Below are 18190 nucleotides of genomic sequence, written 5' to 3' on the forward strand. Positions count from 1 at the left end.
TCGTATGTTTCTTGAATTACGCTGTGTAGAATATGCGCCATGTCACACTTAAACGCTTTGTAAAAAGCTGCGCCCAGCCCGTCGGGACCAGGTGATTTGCCGGAGCTTAACTCGTCGATTGCGCGCTCTACTTCCGCTGCACTTATCGATGCCTCGAGCCCCAGCTTGACTTCATCCTCTAAGATAGGCATCAGTGCCAAAAACTCCGCCGCGAGGCCTTCTTCAACACGTGACTCTTGACCCAGTAGTCCTTCGTAGTAATCAACAAACGCACGTTGAATAGTGTTAGAGTCACGAGCCATTTCGCCCTTGTACTCGATCGCTTTTATCTCGTTCTTTACTGCACATCTTTTTTCGTCGCACAGGGACCGCTTTGTCGGCGGCTCGCCAAACCACAACCGTTCTGCACGTGCGCGTATGACTGCTCCTGTATATTTCTCTTTATCCATCAGTTCTAACTTATTTTTTTGTTTCTTTTATTTCTTTTTCGTACTGGGCCGGCTGAGCCCTTTCCAGCCTCAGTAGCAAATCTAAGCGGCTCTGAAATTCTTTTTCGTCTGCCTAATCGCTTTGGCGCAGCGCACTCGCTCTTTCTATAGCGATCATTTTTATTTCTTCTTTAAAATGTTCCCATTTCCCAATAATGTCCCTCTGATCACCAGTTTGCAAACAGTCCATTTTTTCTTTTACTGTAAACACAAAACGTTCATCCTCAAGAAGATTTACATTAAATTTCCATAGTTCCCAGTTGAACTTCGACCTTTTGGTCTTCGTTCCTATTGTAAACATTACCATGCAATGATCGCTAAACACAACGTTTTTAATCAAGTAGTCACTGCACATTGGGACCAGGCCAGCAGACGCACAAACCCTGTCAAGTCTTGCATGACTTGCTTGTTGGAAATGTGTGAACTGCTGACGGGCACCTTCTGATGAGCCCTCCCCACGTCTTCCAAATTGTGCGCCAGGACAAGTGCATTCAAAAGCAACGAGCTTCGGTCTCGAATGGTCGTGTTACTAACTCTGTCTTTGGGCATGCACACGCAGTTGAAGTCACCCATAAGAATAATATATCTAGGAGACTTCAGATAAGGCTGGACCATTTCGAAGAAAACTTTGCGCTCATTTTCCTTATTTGGGGCATACACACACATTACGTGCCACTGTAAATCAAGATGCGAAAAATCACACGTGACAAAAGGCCCCGCGTTGAAAACTGTTACATATTCTTCAATAACACCTAAAGAATTGCGAATTAAAATGGCACACCTTCCCGACGTACCAACAGAATGACACACACATACATTGTAACGGCTTCTAAAGGGCTCAACCATGCGGTTCGTCTGAGCTTCACTTCCCACCTTATTTTCTTGCACTGCCGCTACGTCCACATCATTCTCAAGCAGGAGCCGACTAAATTGATACTGACGCCACCTCGCTGCCAGTCCCCTTACATTAAACGTCACAAATTTAAGTGCTGCTTCTGTTCTGCCTGCCATGTGCGTGACAAATTAAAGAGGCCGAACGGCTTCGTGCTCCCCTTCAGCCTTAATACACCGAGAAGTGAAGCTCAGCAATTTTCCCTTCTCAAGAGTTCTCGAGCACACTCAGGAGGCATGCTCGTTATCTGCAGCATGCTGGTGCAGCCTCAGCGCGCTGCTCGTCGTGGTCCCGTTGCGGGTCGCCTCTCGTCCTTGGTCAAGCCAGAAGGGAGCCATGGTTGTTACGTCGGTGTAGTCTTCGCCGGGTTTTGTCCGGCGGGATGTTGGGCTTCGGGCGAAACGTCGGCCGGTGCTGCCCTCCCGATTTGGGGGGTGGTTCGTCGATACACGCAAAAGGATGCTGAACCTCTTCGACACAGGCCTTGTCGTGTGTCCTATTTGCGGGAGCACTACTCATGCTTGGTTGGACGACGTCCATGCCTTCTCCCTCCTCTTGAGGTTTTCCATGTGCGGCTTCCGTAGCAGTACTTGTGCTTAGTTCCGCTACATCGATCTTCGGGGCTACAACCGCTTGCTTCGACCCAGTGGTCTGGTCTTCAATCTGTGTCGCTGCCACGCCTCCCTTGACGTCGTTAGGCGCTGCCTGCCCCGTATTCTTTTCTGTAGTTCTCGCTGACTCCTCGGATTCGTCCGCATAAATGAGAAGTTCGGAGTCGTCTTCTCCTCTCGTGTGCCCTGTGACATTTGCGTACGTTTTGACGCACTGCGATTGGTCATGGCCGAAGCGACGGCACTGACTGCAACGGGGTACTTTGCATTCACGTCGGACGTGTCCTGAGGTATGGCATCTTAGGCAAAGCGGGACTCTTCCAGGAACCACAACGAGGGCCTGCTCCCCAGCAATGCGTAGCTGGTGAGGCAAGTCATCAATTGTAACTCCATGCTTCAACTTCAAGGACACACAACGCGTTGACGAACCTTTGTCCATGACTCTCTGAACGCGCCAGCGTTCCTTGGCGACTTCCGTCCGGAACGGCGACTTCCGTCACCGTTCCGTAAGGTGCAAAGGCGGTTCGCGTATCTTCGTCTTGCACGTTGTACAGAATCCAGTGGATCTTCATCCTCACGTCCTGGTCATCCGGATCAATGACAATGCACCGTCGTTCTTTAACAGTCACTTCACGGGATGAAAGCAGCTTCTTCGTTCCTTCAACACTCTTGAACGTGATAGCCCAGATGTGATTCATTTGGTACGCCCCCAAGGGGACAACCTCCGGGATCAGTGCCAAACGAACCAGTGCGTCGCGAAAGTCCTCGACCTTGTAGGGCCTTTCTCTTACGTCGGCGTGCAAAAACAGCGTATTTACAAGAATTTGACCTGTTGGTAGCCGCGGCAAAATAACTTCATAATCGTGGTTACTCGAGCCAGCAAACCTGTTTCCACGGTCAAGCTGGGCCGCTGATACTGCTCCGTTGGAGCACGTGATGCGCACGTCCGTCACGCTCGGTTGCCGGAAGTGGAATCCACTGAGCTATTTCGGCGGAACGAGTAACAAAATTATGAGGCGCTACGCGATGGCTCGGTTCCAACGAACCGCCGCCTGAGGTATCCGCAGTAAGGAAACTTCTTAAAATATTGGCTCCACCATTTGCTGTAGGCTACGCACGCTTCTATTAATGTTAAACAGTGGCGTATCGCGGAAGTAACAGAAAAGCTCACGATGGTGTCTGAATTTATATTTGTATTGTTATGCACAAAGGCTAAAAAAACGCACTATGAATATGCCGAAACCCGGGATCGAACCAGGGACCTTTAGACGCTCAGTCAAACGCTCTCGAAACTGAGCTATTTCGGCGGACGAATAACAAAATTATGAGGTCCTACGCGATGGCTGGGTTCCCACGAACCGCCGTCTAAAGTATCGGCAGTAAGGAAACTTCTTTTTAAAATATTCGCTCCAGCATTTGCAGTAGGCTACGCACGCTTCTATTAATAGTAAACAGTGCCGTATCGCGGAAGTAACAGAAAAGCTCACAATGCTGTATGAATTGCTATTTGTATTGTTATGCACAACGTCTAAAAAAACGCACTATGAATATGCCGAAACCCAGGATCCAACCAGGGACCTTCAGATATTCAGTCTAACGCTCTCCCAACTGAGCTATTTCGGCGGAACGAGCAACAAGATCATGAGGCCCTACGGGATGGCTGAGTTCCCACCAAACGCCGTCTAAGGTATCCGCTGTAAGGAAACTTTTTTTTAAATATTCGCTCCACCGTTTGCTCTAGGCTGGGCACGCTTCTATTAATAGTAAACACTGGCGTATCGCGGAAGTAACAGAAAAGCTCACAATGCTGTGTGAATTTCCATTTCTATTGTTATGCACAACGGCTAAAATACGCGCCATGAAAATGACTAAACCCGGGATGAACCCAGAGACCTTTACATCTTCAGTCCAACGCTCTTTCAACTGAGCTATTTCGGCGGTTTTTTTGTTTATTTATTGCCTGTTAGCGATACAATGCGAAAAAAACATGGAATGACTCAATTGAAAATTTTGAATTTAAAGGAAAACCACATTCACAGTGAAATGAGGTGATAAAAACACCGGCTATATTACACATTATACGGCTTGGTTAATGGTATTTTGTTGTCGTGAGGTGGTCAAGGATCCATAGCCATTCTGGGGGCTCGCATAAAGACCTATATGCGTCACGTACATATCCAATATTTTTAACAAAATACTCTTTGGCTGGTCGTGCAACTTGGCCTGCATTTCTGACCGCCGTTCGCGTCCTCCAGAGACTGTGCATGCACAACAACATGATTAGCTGATACGGCACCATCCCTGTTTGCGTAACAGGCAGTAACCTTATCCCGAAAGGCGATAATGGGAATTTTTTTGGAGGTGTCTGTAGGATGTCCCATAAGAATATGGAATCCCAGCAATTCAAGAAAATGTGCTCTATTGTCTCTGGCTTTTTACAAATGATGCAGTTGACACTCCCAGGCACAAAGATACCTTTTTTCCTGGAGCCATGGTTTGAGAGGTAGTGTGCCGCAGTGTAACATAAAGCAGAAAGTTTTGGTAGAAGCCTTCAGAGGGAGAGAGAGGGAGAAAAAAAAACATTTATTCGAACCATCGAGGTGGTTGCTCTTGAGGTCGAGTGGGTGGTGTCCTCATTCCAGGACTCCACTTGCCATGGCTGCTCGACGTGCTTGCTGGACGAGAGCTTCTTGTCCCGCCAGGGTATCGCCGGTCAGCTGTACCTCCCACCGCTCAAATGACGTGCTAGGCGTCTTTAAGTGTTGAGGTTTGCCCCCACACCCCCACGAGATGTGAAAGAGTGTAGGGCGTGTGTCGCCGCACCTGGGGCAGATGCCGCGATATGTATGTGGGAACATTTTACTCTATCTGTGTAGATTTGGAAATGTGTTGGTCTGAATAAGTCGGAGAGCTACGGCATCTTCAGGGCTGAGCTTTCTGTCAGGCGGAGGATAAATCCTGCGGTTGAGTCGCTGGATCTCGAGTCGGTCGCAGTAATCGGACGGCAGGGGCATGAAGGTAAAGGCTGGGGATTGATGAGACAATTGGTCTTGCCCCGCTCGGTTGATTAGCTCTCGAGCTAGAACGTTCGCCCTTTCGTTCCCCTCTAGACCCGCGTGGCCCGGCGTCCACGTGATTTGATGGTGTTCTTGCAGCCTTGGGCCTAGAATCTGAGCCGCCAGCAGCGGTGTTCGTCCGTTGGTAAAGTTACGGCAGGCCTGTTGCGAGTCGGTAACGACATGGACTTCCCTGCCTACCCTGTATTCTTGCTTTATTACCAGCGCCGCGGCTATGGTCTCCGCCGCAGCTGGGGTCTCTGCCCTTACGGATTCCGTGAGGGTCATGAAGTTGTCTCTCCCGTTCACGGCGGCTACCACGAAGAGACCCTCTGCAGGGTACGCCGCCACGTCCACGTACGTACGTACGGGTCACCCTTGAATTGTCGGCGCTGTCTGTCGACGCGAGCCATGCGTCGTCCTTCATGGAGTTCATGACTCATGTGTTTCGGTATCGGGTTCGCCTTAATCTTGCCTCTGACCTCAGGCGGGAGTGATCGTTGCCCATCGAGGGCACGGAGCTCCGTTGCCGTTCCGGTCCTGTGGAGGATGGCTCTGCCCGCCGCCGTGTTCTGTAGTCTGGTCTTTTGGGAAGCCATAACCACGTCCGACAGCTCAGCGAAGGTGTTGTGAATGCCGAGGACCGCTAACTTCTCGTTTGAGGTGGTTACAGGGAGACCCAGGGCCATTTTGTACGCGCCTCTGATGGTGGAATCGACTTGTTCTTGGTCGCGTTTGCTTAGCGAGTGATAGTGATACGGCATGCTATACGTTATTCTGCTGATCACCGGAGCCTGGACCAGGCGAAGCGTGTCCTCTTCTCGCCTGCCCTTGCGGCTTCTTGTAATTCGTTTTATAATCCGCGAGATACGGTTGGTGGCAGACCTTAGGGTTTGTATGGTGTGGGAGGCTTTCAGGTTGCTCTGGATCCAACAACCCACAATCCTAGTCTTATTGCCTTCCGTGATCTTCTGGTCCTCAAGATAGAGTTCGATAGGGCAGGGGGACTTGTAGATTCCTCCTCCGTGCACCCGGATCTCACCTCGGACTTTTCGGGCGCACAACGCATCCCGCTAGCTGCCGCAAATCTCTCCACGGCCGTCGCGGCCTCTTGAAGGGTCGCCTCGTTTCGCGCTAGGGAACCCTTGGTGGCCCAGAGCGGGATGTCGTCTGCGTATAGGGCGTAACCTAGGTCGGGGATCTTCCGCAGCTCTTTGGTCAGCGCTAGCATCGCAACGTTGAAGAGAATCGGGGAGATTATCGCCCCTTGCGGTGTTCCTTTGCTCGGCACGTCGATCCTTTGCGATCGAGTCTGGCCTACTCCAATGGTTGCTGTCCGGCCCGTCAGGAACGATTTTAGGTAATTAAAAATGCGCTCCTCGTAGCTGATGTCGTTCAGTCCCTTGAGAATGAACTCGTGAGAGATGTTATCGAAGGCCCCTTTTAGGTCGAGTGCGAGCAGGAGGTGTTCTCCTCACTTCGGGATGCCTTTGAGAATTTCCTCCCTTAAAATTAGGAACGCATCTTGCGTAGAAAGTCTCGGCCTGAAGGCAAGCATGGTGTGCGGGAAGAGGTCACCGTCCTCTATGTAATGTTGGAGGCGGATTTCGATGACCCTCTCGTACAGCTTGCCGAGGCACGAAGTCAGCGAGATGGGACGCAGGGCGTCGATCGCGGGCTTGTTGCCGGGTTTGGGAATGGTCACAATTTCCGCGTGTTCCCACTCGTTCGGTACGTGGCCCTTGCTCCAGAGTTTCTCGTTTAGGTATTCGGTCAAGTCCTGGATGTGCATCGGGCTCAGGTTTCTAAACATGGCATTGGTGATTTTGTCAACTCCGGGAGCAATGTTGCGCTGTGAGGCTCGTGCCGCGGCATACACCTCTTCCTCCCTGATGGGAGCGTCCAGTTCTGGTCTTGGTTCTCCTTCATATTTTAGGAGGCAGGGTTGTATGGGGTCGCTACGCAGGTATCTGGTTTTTAGGGTGTCAATTTTAGGGTGTCACAGGAAAACCTTTTACACGTTTCAGCACATTCCGCTCTTGTCCTAAATGATATGCTGAACGATAAATCGGTGTAGGGCACATGACATAAGTAAGGTCCTTGTAAAGCTTCTTTCTGGAAACATCTGAAAGATAATGTAATGAAAAATGCGCTCTCAGAAAATGGACACTATCCACAACTTCACGCATAAATCCTTTCGCAGTTACATTACGAAGCGTGTGTGAAGTAACAATAAAATTAGGCAATGCATCACACAATTGCAGTTGAATAACAGTGCGCAAGAACGCGTCACTTTGGTCGTGGAAAAACACAAATCTCGACTCGACCTGTTTCAAGAACAAATGACATAAACCTACACCTCCATTCCCCACCGCATGAAATAAGTTTACACGACTCATCCTTTCCCAACCAGATGCCCACAAAAAAAACAGCAAATATTCTCTGCAATTTCTGCACACAAATCCTTGACATACACAACCCTTGTAGCATATAACACACTTTCGCTACCAAAAACAAGTTACACACCGTCGCATGGGTGAAAATAGACATACTTCGTCCGCCCCACTTTGATTTCTGTGCTTTCATTTTTTCAGTTGACTCTGCCCACTGGCTCCTTGCATCTTCATAATACTGAAGCGGAACACCAAGGTAGCTGGATTGCACAGTTGTGAACTTTATGCTTTCATAGCATTCTGGCTTGTCTTCCCATTCTCCGTGCCAGAAACCTAAACACTTCTGCCAGTTCATGGCACTGCCAGTAAAGCTACAAAATTCTTTTGCATCTTTTACGGCTTCTTTAATGCTTGTTTTTTCTCCACAGAAATTGCAATGCCATCTGCGTAAGACAAGATTTTAATTTCATGTGTGAAGAAACGGAAACCTCGTATATTCTGGTTGTTTTGCACTTTAAGACAAAAAGGTTCCAAGAACATTGCAAATAATAATGCTGAAATCGGATCTCCCTGTTTCCCACCAGTTACAACTGATATTCGATCACTTAATGTCATATTATTATTAGATTGGTAGTACAATCGGTGCAAGCCATTTTTACCCCATCTAGGACCGCCTTGCCAACGTTAGTATATTCCAGTAATCTAAAGATCGCCTCGTGTGCTACCCTATCAAAGGCTTTCTCAAGGTCCAGCTGTACCATCGCCACGTGCCCGCATACCATACCACAGCACTCCAGTACACTTCGAGCTGTATGAACATTCGTAAAAATTGTCCTCCCCTTTATACCACATGTTTGGTGTTTACCAATTACCAATGTTATAACCCTTTGCAGTCTTTTAGCTAAAACTTTCATGAATATCCTGTAATCAACATTTGCAAGATTTATCGGTCGATATGCTTCCACTGAAAGTAATTTCGAAGGGTCATCTGTTTTAGGTAGTAGTACAATATGCCTTGTTTTAAAAGATGGAGGCATTCCATGGCTGTCATACGCTTCATTAATAAAATGGCAGAACATTTCAGCCAATTCCTGTTTAAAAGCTTTGTCGAATGACGCGCCAAGGCCATCAGGCCCAGGCGACTTTCCTACACTTAACTCCTTTATTGCTGTTTCGATTTCATTAACACTAATGGGAGCTTCCAGTGTCCTTTTCGCATCGTCTTTCAACCTCGGCATTAGTGGCATAAATTCTGTAAAGAAGCCTTCGTGTACAGGTGTCTTATACCCCAGCAAAGCCGTGTATCTTTCAACAAATGCTTTCTGGATTACATTTTGATCAGTAGTGACTTCATCACGATAGCCAATACTTTTGATTTCGTTCTTTGCGCCGTAGCATCTTTCGTCTCCAGTGCACGCTTGGTTGGGGTTTCCCCCAGCCAGAGCCGTTCAGCCCGCGCTCTTATCACGGCCCCTCTATATTTTTCAGCTTCCATGGCTTCCATCTTTCTTTTAACTTCTTTTATCTCTTTTGAGAACAGTCCAGGTATTGTGGTTTCAGCATTTAAAAGATAGTCCAGAGTATTTCGCAGGTCTTTTTCTTCTTGTTTAGATTTGTGCCGCAGTGTGCTTGCTCTATCAATTGCAGTAATCTTAACATCGATTTTAAATTGTTCCCACAACGCACAAACACTGTCAGACTTATCAGAGTTAACAGTTTCAAGTTTTTCTGTCACTGACCGCATAAAAGTTTCATCATGTAGCAACTTTTCGTTAAGCTTCCAAAGATTCCAATTAAACTGTGAAATTTTCCGTTTTGTGCCTATTTCAAACTTGACCAGGCTATGGTCGCTGAAGCTTACTTGCTTTACCATGTATATGAAGCCTAATGGCATAAGGCTTGCTGAAATGTATGCGCGATCTAACCTGGCATGACTCGCACCTTGGAAATGCGTATACTGCACACAATTACAATGGAGTACATCCGCCACATCAAACATATAATTTTCTTGTGTAATTGTGTTCAATATATCAGCGCTCACATCTCGAATAGGTACATTTTTCACTGTGTCCTCAGGCAAGCATGCACAATTAAAATCACCAAGAAGCACAACTTTCCTTTCAAAAGACAGAAACGGTTCAACATACTCGAAGAAAACTTTGCGCTCCCTCTCTCTATTCGGGGCGTAGATGCACAAAAGGCGCCACTCAGCTTCATTAAGAGAAAAATCACACAGGGCTAGCCGACCATTTTCACTGGTGAGGACTGCTTCCTCTAATATTCCTATACTATTGCGCAAAAACAGGGCACACCCTCCAGGCTTGCCAGCAGCATGACACACACAAACGTTATATCTTGCTTTAAAGGTTTCGACCATCCGATCTGTCGCTTCCTGACTCTCTATTTTTGTCTCCTGAATAGCCAAAATCTCTATGTCATTATCGAGGATTAGGCGACTAGCTTGCACTTGCCATCGCCTTGCTGTCAATCCCCGTACATTCAACGTTGCAATACGAAGTGCAGAAAGATTTGGGGCCATTGTCTTATTTTTTTTGTCACAATACCTAATACGCTACGCAAAGACAGGAGAGGGAGACTTATATCGTTGGTCAGTGTGCACAGCAGGCTGATTCGTCCACACTGGTAATTAGCCCGGCTTCTACCTTGAAGACACTCAACTCAACCAAAGTCTCTACATGATTGTCCCCGTACATACAGCTGAACAAGAAGACAAAAAAAATGTACCCCCGCTAGCGCGGAGGCACTCGCGGCCCTTGCAACCGGCCTGGTGGGACCGTTGGCTTGGGCTTGAAGCTGCTCCTACGAGTGGTCGTTGACTTCAGCGGCGGTGGTCCCACAGCGCTCGTTGGGTCGGAGCAATCCTCGTCGCTAGCCACCTTCTCATGAGGTCTCTTAGTAACAGCTGTTGCAGATTGACTTTCTTTTTCACTTTTCTGGAGTGCCTCGTTCTCCGAGTTATTCTGCGAAGTCGATGCGCCACCTCCAAGATTTGTTTCCATCTCGGGAGTTCTTTCGGGTGTACTTGGGTGGGCCGGTTGGTGTTTTTCGTACTCCGTTCCTAATTCTTTGTCCTTAACAGAACACGCTACAGGCGGGTTCTCTTGCCTGCTCGCCTGATGCCCACTTCCCACAGAAGCTTCTTCGGCGTCGGCCTGGTCCATAAGGTGCTCTTGCACAATGTCGCTTCCACCTGTTCCGGTTAGATTGGCATAGCTCCGTACACACTGGCTCTCCTCGTGGCCATAGCGGCGGCAGGCACGGCAGCGCGGTACCCGGCACTCGAGCCGTATGTGACCGGTGCCGTGGCACCGAAGCCAGAGCGGCGCTCTCAGATACGAATACAAGTGCGTTGTCTTCGCCTATGCGCAACTGGTGCGGCAGGTCTTCGACCGTCAAAGCGGACTTCAGGCGCAAGGACAGCAAACGTGTGTGACAGCCCTTCTCGTAACAGCTTAAGACACGCCACCTTGGAAATTTCAGTCACTTTGCCAAAAGGTGCCCAAGCCGTTCAAACTTCGTCGTCGGGCGTGGTGTGCAGGAGCCAGTGAAGCTTCATGCTCACATCCTGTTTGCACGGGTCAATAACTACGCACCGGTGCTCCTTGACGCTGAACGCCTCGAGTGAAAGTATCTTTTTCTTTGCGTCTTCATCTTTGAAGGTTATCGCCCACACATGATTCATTTGATAGGCCCCAAGGGCCAGCACTTCCTGCATAAGTTGTACTCGGGCAAGCGCAACGCGAAAATGTTCTACGCGATACGGTCTTGCTTTTAAGTCTCCGTGCAAAAATACTGTCTTAGAAACCGTCATCCCTGAAGGCAGATGAGGCAAAACAAGCTGGTATTCCTGCGTAGTCGACTCCGTAAACCTGATTCCACGGCCCTGCTGGGCCACTTCAACCGCCCCCACGGAGCAAGACATTCTGCGACCGTACCGTACGGTAGCCGGAAGTAGACTCTGAGCTTTTTCGGCGGAACGAGTAACAAAAGCATGAGGCGCTAAGCGATGGCTGGGTTCCCACGAACCACCGTCTAAGGTATCCAAAGTGGGGAAACTTCTTTTAAAAATATTCGCTCCACCATTTGCTGTAGACTACGCACGCTTCTATTAATGTTAAACATTGGCGTATCGCGGAAGTAATAGAAAAGCTCACAATGCTGTCTGAATTCCTTGCTGTATTGTTATGCACAACGCCTAAAGAAACGCACTCTGAATATCCCGAAACTCAGGATCCAACCCGGGACCTTTAGATCTTCAGTCTAATGCTCTCCCAACTGAGCTATTTCGGCGGAACGAGTAACAAAATCATGAGGCGCTAAGCGATGGGTGGGTTCCCACGAACCGCCGTCTAAGGTATCCGACGTAAGGAAACTTCTTAAAAAAATATTAACTCCACCATTTGCTGTAGGCTACGCACGCTTCTATTAATGTTAAGCAGTGGCGTATCGCGGAAGTAACAGAAAAGCTCACAATGCTGTCTGAATTGCTATCTGTATTGTTATGCACAACACCTAAAGAAACGCACTATGAATATGCCGAAACCTAGCATCCAACCCGGGACCTTTAGATCTTCAGTCCAACGCTCTCCCAACTGAGCTATTTCGGCGGAACGAGTAACAAAATCATGAGGCGCTAAGCGATGGCTGGGTTCCCACGAACCACCGTCTAAGGTATCCGACGTAAGGAAACTTCTTTTAAAAATATTCGCTCCACCATTTGCTGTAGGCTACGCACGCTTCGATTAATGTTAAACAGTGGCGTATCGCGGAAGTAACAGAAAAGCTCACAATGCTGTCTGAATTGCTATCTGTATTGTTATGCACAACGCCTAAAGAAACGCACTATGAATATGCCGAAACCCAGCATCCAACCCGGGACCTTTAGATCTTCAGTCTAACGCTCTCCCAACTGAGCTATTTCGGCGGAACGAGTAACAAAATTATGAGGCGCTTAGCGATGGCTGGTTTCCCACGAACCGCCGCCTAAAGTATACGACGTAAGGAAACTTCTGATAATAATATTCGCTCCACCATATGTTGTACGCTACGCACGCTTCTATTAATGTTAAACAGTGGCGTATCGCTGAAGTAAGAGAAAAGCTGACAATGCTGTCTGAATTGCTATTTGTATTGTTATGCACAACGGCTCAAAAATTCGCATTATGAATATGCCGAAACCCGGGATCGAACCGGGACCTTTAGATCTTCAGTATAACGCTCTCCCAACTGAGCTGTTTCGGCGGAGCGAGAAACAAAATCATGAGGCGCTAAGCGATGGCTGGGTTCCCACGAACGGCCGTCTAAGGTATCCGACGTAAGGAAACTTTATTTTTAAATATTCGCTCAACCATTTGCTGTAGGCTACGCACGCTTCTATTAATGTTAAGCAGTGGCGTATCGCGGAAGTAACAGAAAAGGTCACAATGCTGTCTGAATTGCTATCTGTATTGTTATGCACAACGCCTAAAGAAACGCACTATAAGTATGCCGAAACCCAGGATCCAACCCGGGACCTTTAGATCTTCAGTCTAACGCTCTCCCAACTGAGCTATTTCGTCGGAACGAGCTACAAAATCACGAGGCGCTAAGCGATGGCTGGGTTCCCACGAACCGCCGCCTAAGGTATCCGACGTAAGGAAACGTCTTTTAAAAATATTCGCTCCACCATTTGCTGTAGGCTACGCACGCTTCTATTAATGTTAAACAGTGGCGTATCGCGGAAGTATCAGAAAAGCTCACAATGCTGTCTGAATTGCTATCTGTATTGTTATGCACAACGCTTAAAGAAACGCACTATGAGTATGCCGAAACCCAGGATCCAACCCGGGACCTTTAGATCTTCAGTCTAACGCTCTCCCAACTGAGCTATTTCGATGGAACGAGTAACAACATCATGAGGCGATAAGCGATAGCTGGGTTCCCACGAACCGCCGTCTAAGGCATCCGACGTAAGGAAACTTCTTTTAAAAATATTCGCTCCACCATTTGCTGTAGGCTCCGCACGCTTCTATTAATGTTAAACAGTGGCGTATCGCGGAAGTAACAGAAAAGCTGACAATGGTGTCTGAATTGCTATCTGTATTGTTATGCACAACGCCTAAAGAAACGCACTATAAGTATGCCGAAACCCAGGATCCAACCCGGGACCTTTAGATCTTCAGTCTAACGCTGTCCCAACTGAGCTATTTCGAGGAACGAGTAACAAAATCATGAGGCGCTAAGCGATAGCTGGGTTCCCGCGAACCGCCGTCTAAGGTATCCGACGTAAGGAAACTTCTTTTACAAATATTCGCTCCACCATATACTGTAGGCTACGCACGCTTCAATTAATGTTAAACAGTGGCGTATCGCGGAAGTAACAGAAAAGCTCAAAATGCTGTGTGAATTGCTATCTGTATTGTTATGCACAACGCCTAAAGAAACGCACTATGAGTATGCCGAAACCCAGGATCCAACCCGGGACCTTTAGATCTTCAGTCTAACGCTCTCCCAACTGAGCTATTTCGATGGAACGAGTAACAACATCATGAGGCGATAAGCGATAGCTGGGTTCCCACGAACCGCCGTCTAAGGCATCCGACGTAAGGAAACTTCTTTTAAAAATATTCGCTCCACCATTTGCTGTAGGCTCCGCACGCTTCTATTACTGTTAAACAGTGGCGTATCGCGGAAGTAACAGAAAAGCTGACAATGGTGTCTGCATTGCTATCTGTATTGTTACGCACAACGCCTAAAGAAACGCACTATGAATATGCCGAAACCCAGCATCCAACCCGGGACCTTTAGATCTTCAGTCTAACGCTCTCCCAACTGAGCTATTTCTGCGGAACGAGTAACAAAATCATGAGGCGCTAAGCGATGGCTGGGTTCCCACGAACCGCCATCAAAGGTATCCGACGTAAGGAAACTTCTTTTAAAAATATTCGCTTCACCATTTGCTGTAGGCTACGAACGCTTCTATAAATGTTAAACAGTGGCGTATCGCGGAAGTAACAGAAAAGCTGACAATGGTGTCTGAATTGCTATTTCATTGTTATGCACAAGGGCTAAAAAATTCGCTATATGAATATGCCGAAACCCGGGATCGAACCAGGGACCTTTAGATCTTCAGTCTAACGCTCTCCCAACTGAGCTATTTCGGCGGAACGAGTAACAAAATCATGAGGCGCTAAGCGATGGCTGGGTTCCCACGAACCGCCATCTAAGGTATCCGACGTAAGGAAACTTCTTTTAAAAATATTCGCACCACCATTTGCTGTAGGCTACGAACGCTTCTATAAATGTTAAACAGTGGCGTATCGCGGAACTAACAGAAAAGCTGACAATGGTGTCTGAATTGCTATTTTATTGTTATGCACAAGGGCTAAAAAATTCGCTATATGAATATGCCGAAACCCGGGATCGAACCAGGGACCTTTACATCTTCAGTCTAACGCTCTCCCAACTGAGCTATTTCGGCGGAACGAGTAACAAATTCATGAGGCGCTAAGCGATGGCTGGGTTCCCACAAACCGCCGTCTAAGGTATCCGACGTAAGGAAACTTCTTATAAAAATATTCGCTCCACCATTTGCTGTAGGCTGCGCAGGCTTCTATTAATGTTAAACTGTGGCGTATCGCGGAAGTATCAGAAAAGCTCACAATGCTGTCTGAATTGCTATCTGTATTGTTATGCACAACGCTTAAAGAAACGCACTATGAATATGCCGAAACCCAGCATCCAACCCGGGACCTTTAGATCTTCAGTCTAACGCTCTCCCAACTGAGCTATTTCGTCGGAACGAGCTACAAAATCACGAGGCGCTAAGCGATGGCTGGGTTCCCACGAACCGCCGTCTAAGGTATCCGACGTAAGGAAACTTTATTTTTTAATATTCGCTCAACCATTTGCTGTAGGCTACGCACGCTTCTATTAATGTTAAACAGTGGCGTATCGCGGAAGTAACAGAAAAGCTCACAATGCTGTCTGAATTGCTATCTGTATTGTTATGCACAACACCTAAAGAAACGCACTATGAATATGCCGAAACCTAGCATCCAACCCGGGACCTTTAGATCTTCAGTCCAACGCTCTCCCAACTGAGCTATTTCGGCGGAACGAGTAACAAAATCATGAGGCGCTAAGCGATGGCTGGGTTCCCACGAACCACCGTCTAAGGTATCCGACGTAAGGAAACTTCTTTTAAAAATATTCGCTCCACCATTTGCTGTAGGCTACGCACGCTTCGATTAATGTTAAACAGTGGCGTATCGCGGAAGTAACAGAAAAGCTCACAATGCTGTCTGAATTGCTATCTGTATTGTTATGCACAACGCCTAAAGAAACGCACTATGAATATGCCGAAACCCAGCATCCAACCCGGGACCTTTAGATCTTCAGTCTAACGCTCTCCCAACTGAGCTATTTCGGCGGAACGAGTAACAAAATTATGAGGCGCTTAGCGATGGCTGGTTTCCCACGAACCGCCGCCTAAAGTATACGACGTAAGGAAACTTCTGATAATAATATTCGCTCCACCATATGTTGTACGCTACGCACGCTTCTATTAATGTTAAACAGTGGCGTATCGCTGAAGTAAGAGAAAAGCTGACAATGCTGTCTGAATTGCTATTTGTATTGTTATGCACAACGGCTCAAAAATTCGCATTATGAATATGCCGAAACCCGGGATCGAACCGGGACCTTTAGATCTTCAGTATAACGCTCTCCCAACTGAGCTGTTTCGGCGGAGCGAGAAACAAAATCATGAGGCGCTAAGCGATGGCTGGGTTCCCACGAACGGCCGTCTAAGGTATCCGACGTAAGGAAACTTTATTTTTAAATATTCGCTCAACCATTTGCTGTAGGCTACGCACGCTTCTATTAATGTTAAGCAGTGGCGTATCGCGGAAGTAACAGAAAAGGTCACAATGCTGTCTGAATTGCTATCTGTATTGTTATGCACAACGCCTAAAGAAACGCACTATAAGTATGCCGAAACCCAGGATCCAACCCGGGACCTTTAGATCTTCAGTCTAACGCTCTCCCAACTGAGCTATTTCGTCGGAACGAGCTACAAAATCACGAGGCGCTAAGCGATGGCTGGGTTCCCACGAACCGCCGCCTAAGGTATCCGACGTAAGGAAACGTCTTTTAAAAATATTCGCTCCACCATTTGCTGTAGGCTACGCACGCTTCTATTAATGTTAAACAGTGGCGTATCGCGGAAGTATCAGAAAAGCTCACAATGCTGTCTGAATTGCTATCTGTATTGTTATGCACAACGCCTAAAGAAACGCACTATGAGTATGCCGAAACCCAGGATCCAACCCGGGACCTTTAGATCTTCAGTCTAACGCTCTCCCAACTGAGCTATTTCGATGGAACGAGTAACAACATCATGAGGCGATAAGCGATAGCTGGGTTCCCACGAACCGCCGTCTAAGGCATCCGATGTAAGGAAACTTCTTATAAAAATATTCGCTCCACCATTTGCTGTAGGCTCCGCACGCTTCTATTAATGTTAAACAGTGGCGTATCGCGGAAGTAACAGAAAAGCTGACAATGGTGTCTGAATTGCTATCTGTATTGTTATGCACAACGCCTAAAGAAACGCACTATAAGTATGCCGAAACCCAGGATCCAACCCGGGACCTTTAGATCTTCAGTCTAACGCTGTCCCAACTGAGCTATTTCGAGGAACGAGTAACAAAATCATGAGGCGCTAAGCGATAGCTGGGTTCCCGCGAACCGCCGTCTAAGGTATCCGACGTAAGGAAACTTCTTTTACAAATATTCGCTCCACCATATACTGTAGGCTACGCACGCTTCAATTAATGTTAAACAGTGGCGTATCGCGGAAGTAACAGAAAAGCTCAAAATGCTGTGTGAATTGCTATCTGTATTGTTATGCACAACGCCTAAAGAAACGCACTATGAGTATGCCGAAACCCAGGATCCAACCCGGGACCTTTAGATCTTCAGTCTAACGCTCTCCCAACTGAGCTATTTCGATGGAACGAGTAACAACATCATGAGGCGATAAGCGATAGCTGGGTTCCCACGAACCGCCGTCTAAGGCATCCGACGTAAGGAAACTTCTTTTAAAAATATTCGCTCCACCATTTGCTGTAGGCTCCGCACGCTTCTATTACTGTTAAACAGTGGCGTATCGCGGAAGTAACAGAAAAGCTGACAATGGTGTCTGCATTGCTATCTGTATTGTTACGCACAACGCCTAAAGAAACGCACTATGAATATGCCGAAACCCAGCATCCAACCCGGGACCTTTAGATCTTCAGTCTAACGCTCTCCCAACTGAGCTATTTCTGCGGAACGAGTAACAAAATCATGAGGCGCTAAGCGATGGCTGGGTTCCCACGAACCGCCATCAAAGGTATCCGACGTAAGGAAACTTCTTTTAAAAATATTCGCTTCACCATATGCTGTAGGCTACGAACGCTTCTATAAATGTTAAACAGTGGCGTATCGCGGAAGTAACAGAAAAGCTGACAATGGTGTCTGAATTGCTATTTCATTGTTATGCACAAGGGCTAAAAAATTCGCTATATGAATATGCCGAAACCCGGGATCGAACCAGGGACCTTTAGATCTTCAGTCTAACGCTCTCCCAACTGAGCTATTTCGGCGGAACGAGTAACAAAATCATGAGGCGCTAAGCGATGGCTGGGTTCCCACGAACCGCCATCTAAGGTATCCGACGTAAGGAAACTTCTTTTAAAAATATTCG

General features: G+C 47.5%; 7 non-coding genes across 7 annotated transcripts; all 7 read right to left on the bottom strand.

Annotated features, from left to right (window-relative positions):
- Nucleotides 1–3225: 3225 nt before the first annotated feature.
- Nucleotides 3226–3298, bottom strand: TRNAL-GAG (transfer RNA leucine (anticodon GAG)). Its single transcript has one exon. It is a non-coding gene; the product is annotated as a tRNA-Leu (tRNA).
- A 243-nt stretch (nt 3299–3541) lies between these two features.
- TRNAF-GAA (transfer RNA phenylalanine (anticodon GAA)) lies at nt 3542–3614 on the bottom strand. Its single transcript has one exon. It is a non-coding gene; the product is annotated as a tRNA-Phe (tRNA).
- A 9016-nt stretch (nt 3615–12630) lies between these two features.
- Nucleotides 12631–12702, bottom strand: TRNAF-GAA (transfer RNA phenylalanine (anticodon GAA)). Its single transcript has one exon. It is a non-coding gene; the product is annotated as a tRNA-Phe (tRNA).
- A 1828-nt stretch (nt 12703–14530) lies between these two features.
- On the bottom strand, nt 14531–14603 carry TRNAF-GAA (transfer RNA phenylalanine (anticodon GAA)). Its single transcript has one exon. It is a non-coding gene; the product is annotated as a tRNA-Phe (tRNA).
- A 244-nt stretch (nt 14604–14847) lies between these two features.
- Nucleotides 14848–14920, bottom strand: TRNAF-GAA (transfer RNA phenylalanine (anticodon GAA)). Its single transcript has one exon. It is a non-coding gene; the product is annotated as a tRNA-Phe (tRNA).
- Nucleotides 14921–16116: 1196 nt separating this feature from the next.
- Nucleotides 16117–16188, bottom strand: TRNAF-GAA (transfer RNA phenylalanine (anticodon GAA)). The gene has a single exon. It is a non-coding gene; the product is annotated as a tRNA-Phe (tRNA).
- A 1828-nt stretch (nt 16189–18016) lies between these two features.
- Nucleotides 18017–18089, bottom strand: TRNAF-GAA (transfer RNA phenylalanine (anticodon GAA)). The gene has a single exon. It is a non-coding gene; the product is annotated as a tRNA-Phe (tRNA).
- Nucleotides 18090–18190: the final 101 nt, after the last annotated feature.

The sequence above is a fragment of the Dermacentor variabilis genome, unplaced genomic scaffold (genome assembly GCF_050947875.1).
Source record: "Dermacentor variabilis isolate Ectoservices unplaced genomic scaffold, ASM5094787v1 scaffold_13, whole genome shotgun sequence".
In the NCBI taxonomy this organism is placed as follows: domain Eukaryota; kingdom Metazoa; phylum Arthropoda; class Arachnida; order Ixodida; family Ixodidae; genus Dermacentor; species Dermacentor variabilis.